This window comes from Dicentrarchus labrax, unplaced genomic scaffold, assembly GCF_905237075.1.
Source record: "Dicentrarchus labrax unplaced genomic scaffold, dlabrax2021, whole genome shotgun sequence".
NCBI classification, from domain to species: Eukaryota; Metazoa; Chordata; class Actinopteri; family Moronidae; genus Dicentrarchus; species Dicentrarchus labrax.
Genome location: NW_026136707.1, coordinates 21,954,599 through 21,960,749, shown reverse-complemented (window position 1 = coordinate 21,960,749; position 6,151 = coordinate 21,954,599).

The window sequence follows — 6,151 nt, the reverse complement described above, 5'->3', positions numbered from 1 at the left end:
AGGTTGATATGTGCATTATGGAGTTGGGGGGGTGAGACAGAGAACAACTGTAACACTGAAATACAGGAATTGTATTGAATTTGTTTCAAAGGCTCCAGCTGTTGAGAGATATGAATATGCGGGAATTCCATGCAAGGAATAGAGGGCAACAAGGCTCAAAGGTCAAAGTGCGAGGTAACACGAGTGCTTGAACAGAAACAGTCCCTCTCACGTGAATGAAGGTGTGCTCACCTGCCTCAGCCTTCGGGGCATTTTGACCTTTCAGCCTATTTAATCATCACTACCTTGGACCAATAAACTCCACTTACAATGAGGTCCAGGTGGTTTGTTTCTGCAGCGTGTTCACAGACTTACAGAACAACCTTTCCCATAGTTAACCATTCCACTTTTAAGAACTGGCAGCACATGGATTTAAGTTTGATCACTGGCAGAGGAAAATCTGAACAGAAACCACATTTCCTCCCTTAAATACTTTTATGAAGTCATAACTGTTGTTGTTTGGACCCTGAACAGAACATGCACAAAAGAGCTCAGAGGCATCGGGCCTGCTGAGCACCTTCAGTATCAGCAGAGGAAATGGGTGGATGTTTTGGAGAGATTCCTGAGGCACGCTGCACTTCCAAGTCTGCTGCCATATATACATACATACATGACTGCCCTCGCTCCTTTACTTTCTCCCTCTCTCTCCTTTGAGTCCATACATGACCTTCCCCCAGCCCCCCAAATCAATGGGCCCTTTCACTGATCACTCCTCATAATGACCCACTGTTTGAGCCCACGGATATTTGGGGAGGTGGAAAAAGAGAGAGCTTTAAGCTGCAGCTTTTCTGTCTTGCATTATTAGAGAAAGCTGAGTTGACATGAGTGTACTGCGAGAAGGAGTTTGATCATAATAGGCTGGGTTGAGTCAAGGAAGCCCTGAACATATCCTGAGGAAGGTACTGCTGAGCCTAACACTCCATATGAATGTGTCCAGTCCAGTGATGGTATTGCTTTTATGCTGTTTAATTATGGCAATGGTTACTTAGTGTTACTGGAGTAATACAAATAAAATTGTTATATTTTTTAATTGAATTACATTTTTTGTATTATTTGTTTATATATTTTGCTCATTTCTGCAAATAAAAAACTGAGAAAAGTGAAAGTCTCTTGCAGGATCTTGTAATTAAAAACATGCAATAGTACGACTGATAAGAGACCAGAAAACTGTTTTTTTTTAATTTTTTAATAGACAGATTGAAACTATCATTGGCAATTTACGAAAAACCACTGCATGTTTTTTGAATTTGGCAACAAGGCAATAAAAATACATTTTGGGGAAGAAATTAGTATATAATGTGTATAGTCAGTTTAGTTTTCATTAGCACATATACATCATCAAAACATTACCAAAACCAAATGACAGAATTAAAATGGATATATAGTGGGCAAAGCTAAGAACAAAAAGAAAAAAGAAGATAAATCAACCAACATTATATCAAAATAGCAGGCAGTTAACCAGCTGGAGTCCCAATAATGTTAGCCCATCTATGATTTCAGCACTCCGTATGTTACTCAGCGAGTTCGTATATTACTTCTTGTTGGACTCATGAAAGAGAGGCCACTAATGCTAGCTAGACTCTCCTTCTTTCCACAGCATAGGACAATTATAACATAACCCAACCCAAGTCTGAAAAAAGTTATGTCCAAGCCCAACCTGAGAACCATCTACAGCAGCAGTTTTGAGTCTGAACCTGCCTCAAACCAGGCGGGTTTGGTCCGGTCCAATCGGCTTCGGGCAGAGAATCAAAACTCTATTGAAATCAGTGGGAACATTCACAAGCGAGGCTAACTAGCTGTCATAGTGGACAGAAACCTAGACATAGAATGGGTCTTCCCAAATGTTGAGTTTTGTAAAGGGATAGTTGGCATTTTCAGAAAATGGACAAAGGCGTCTTTTATAAATGCTTGTAGGCTATACAGGGTTATTATGTGTTACAGTCAGTAGCACACAGTGGAAGTTGACAGCACGTCTCCTAGCAACGCCCACTACAATGTCAGTCAAACACTACAATGGGAAACGCTCACACACTTGAACCTTGAACGTTGTTTACACAAATACAGTATACAAAATTCAGCTCAATTAATCAAGTAAGAAATTATTCTAAAATTAAATTTTCCACAATAGTTTATAACAATAAGTCTGTATTTTCTGGCATAGAGTGACTGTGTGTGTGTGTGTGTGTGTGTGTGTGTGTGTGTGTGTGTGTGTGTGTGTGTGTGTGTGTGTGTGTGTGTGTGTGTGTGTGTGTGTGTGTTTCGACTAACATGCATGAACGTGTGGGTGTGTTTTGGCCTTTTCTATGGTGACTGTACCCACAATACAAGGTGTGCCACTGAATGTGGTATGACTGCAGCATGAAAAAAGCTGTGCAGGTCATCGTTTGCCAAACAGAACTGAACAAGGCATTGAACATCAGAGAGCAAAAATTCAACCAGAGAGACAGCGGAGCTTCTCCAGTCAAACTACTAAAGGCATTTGGCAGAAAGAGCCAAAGAGGCGTCATCATTGCACTTCAACAAAACCCCCTTTCTTCTCCAGGAAAGAGGACAGAGATTAGTGTGTTAACCTAGTCGCACACTGTGTTTATATAACCTTTCTGACCCTGCAGAATATGTGAGTCTCTCTGTCTTTCAACATGCAAACACACATTGCTTCGTTCTTATTGTATGAAATCATTCCAAACCTGTGAGCATTTGTATTTATGTTTGTGTGTGTTCTTTTGCTTACAAAAAGCACATGCGACCGTAATGTTTTCACATGTAAAACGTTCCAAATACATCATGTGAAATGCTGAAAAACAAATATATGCATTTTATCATGTGGCTGTATGTTGATGTATGTGATACATTTAGGTGTGCTTTTGTTGCAGCGTGTTTTGCATGTGTTTTTGGGTTCATATTTGATTATATCCATTAGTTGTTCTGAATAATATCTCCAACATCTGAGCCCAACGAATACCTTTATCCATCTCCGCCTTCCTCCTCTCACATGTCTTCAGTCCTGGCAGCACGTTGGGAAATGAAAACACCTTCTCTGTCCAAATCCTCACTCTAAACAAGAGCTCTGTCAGGGATAAATGTCACATTTCACCGTGTTTGTTTCAGCGTGTCTAAACAGTTTCATCTCAGTGCGAACACACTGCAGATCTGTTACCCCTCAGCTCAATAACAGCCCTGAATTGTTGGTTCCACTTTCCTCTGTGTTGCCAAATAAGCCTCACTGATGGTGCATCTACTGTATAATCTGCAAAATATATGTTTGGTGTACAGTGTTAAAGTTATTGCAAAGTGGAGGAACTGATTCCATGTCAGCCAACATCCTGTGCAAACTTTTGTTTAAAACATTGCCCGGCCTGGTGTGCACACATTATTATTGTGATAAGAGATAGGCTTTGTTTGTTTTGCTTCCTTCCTTTGCTTTTTCAAGCCCTGATTTCTCCGCTGTGCTAAATGTTTGGACACTAGTGGGATGGATGAGGAGAGAATACATTTCTAAAGACCTGTTCATCAACCAGAAATGAATTCAAAGCTCTCTAAAACCTCTACATGTGAGAGGTCAGTGAAAGAGGGCTGAGGAGCCTCCTATTTTTAATTCTCCTTTTCAAAGGAGGCTTGACTCCTAAAGGCCGTTCCCTTCATACGCTTTTGGGCTCCTGAACTAATCATTACTGTACCAAAACACAATTTACAAGATCATCAATCATGGCTGAAAAACCTCAAGTGGCCAAATACTATTCCCAGCCATGAAAAAAAGCAACTGGCACTCTGTTTCTTACCTGTAGGGCAGTTTATCTTCTCAGTGGAGAGGGGATTAACAACATCTATGGTGGATGTTTCAGGTGCATGCAGGCATGTGATGTGGAATGATATTTTTAGGTTTTTATTGCAGGAAGGGATTATGGGCAGTCTGTGTAAACATGAGGCCACACACAGAGAGGGTCATTGATGAAGATAAAGGAATACATGCTGATCTGTTTTAAAGGAAAGGCTTAGTCTAGCATGCTAATCTGCATTTCAAAGTGCTGCACCTAAACCAAGGAGGTTTTGTTTTCATGCTTAGTTAGTTTGTCGGTTGGCTTGACTGGAAGCAGAAAAAAGATTTCCATGAAGTTTAGTGCAAAGATATACAGTGAGTGCTGTTGGTTTTGTTGTTGCTGGATGTTTGATTTCCAGCTTTCGACAATTACTGTGTAGACGTAGCAATTTGTAGCCATGCTGGCGGCACGGCTCTGGGGATGGAAACATTGGTCTGCTGGTCAGCCGGTCGGTGCTGCTTTGATTCAAACTAAAATATCTCCACAACTATTGGATGGATAGGCATTAAATCTGATACAGATACCCATGGACCCCTGAAGATGTGTCCTAACTTTGGTGATGTCCTGACCCTTCTTCTAGCGCCACCAGCTTGTTGACATTGGTGGTTTATAGTGAAATATCTTGACAACTAACATGGATTACCATTACATTTGGTGCAAACATTCATGTTCTTTGTGAACTGAATACTTTGGTTTGGTTTTGTTTTCTTCACAATTAGGTTCACAGAGCCACTGGTGTGGCTGTACAGTCTACAGGAGGAATAACTTGGTTTGTGTTGGGGAATTAGGTGAACTTGAAAGTTTCTTGAAATACTTCCATCTATATTCTGCCACTTATCCTGGTCCAGATAGCAGTGGCAAAAGCCAAGGTAGCCCATACGTCCTTCTCCCCTAGCCACATCCTCCAGATTTTCCTGAGGGTTCCCATGGAGGTTACTAGGCCAGATGGGATATGCAATCCTACCACGGTGTTCTGGGTCTGCACTATGGTCTCTGCTTGGAAAACCACCACAGGGAGACATCCAGGAGACATCCGAATCAGACGCCCGAACTGCTGTTAGTTCATCCCAGATGTTTGAGCTCCTGACCCCATCTCTAAAAGTGAGCCCAACCACCCTGCGAAGGAAACTTATTTCTGCTAGCGGTATCAGTGATCTGAATCTTTTCGGCACTTTACCATAAGTGAGGGCTGGAATTCAGATTAACTGGTAGATCCCAAGGCTAAGCTCCCTCTTCACCATGACAGTCCGCTACAATGTCCAAATTACTGCTGACGCTGCACCAATCTTTTTCCATCAACACTATAAAAAGTAATGTTTTTTTTCTTGGAAGTTTCTTGGAAGGACAGGGATCTTATCTGATGGCAGTGATATGACCTGCCTTCACAAGTCCGTGTTTGCAGCAGGACTGTGGTTGTCTGTCCGTTTGCGCACAAGATTCAAAGGAGCACATGTGACTTCAGTCAGCCTTTCATCATGTACAGTCTTGTCTCTGAAAGCTGGCATGCTTACCATTTACCCAAATATTTACCATTTAAAAAGGTTATAAACTGTATGTGGATCTAAGAGAGACCTTTAACTAACTGTCCCATTGCTGTATATATATATATTTACCATATATATACTGTATTAATGTTTGTGTGAGAGAGAGAGAGGTAGTGAGGTAGAGAGTCCTATCATATCAATGGTGGTCTGTTTAGCATGGAGCAGAGCTAAGAGACCATTCAGTTGTCAAAATAAAGCCTGTGGAAGTGAACTGTGGGTCACTGCAGCCCTCTGAGTTGGTTTATTAGTGTGGTCTGTGCAGAGGAGTAAGCAGCCTTTAATGTATACTGCTATATACAGCAAAAAGGCCAATGAGGTCCTCTAATATAGAGTTTCAATAGGAAACATGTTCTCTTAAATTCGTCAGAACACAAATCCGTAAGCTCATGCTCTCTTAATAATAATAAGTTGTATGGAGAATTGAGAATAAGACATCACCAGTAGCATTTTGAGATGCTGTGAGTCAGGACAGATGGCTGCTCAAGGATTAAAGCTAACCCGAACCCTAACCCTCTCCAAAACTTGCTGTACTCCTTTAAGAGCCACACCCATTTGCTGGTTTACTGCTGTGAAGGTGGGCAAGGTCTCATCCACTACACCCAAACACAACTAATGAAATTCCTGAATCTTAGCTCCCACCAGTAAGCATCCATCTACCACAGCAGAGCGCAAAGGGAGCACTTCCTGTGAGGGTGTGACGCCCGGCACAAAAGCCCCTCTATCCACTCCGCACAGCCCCGACCCCGACCA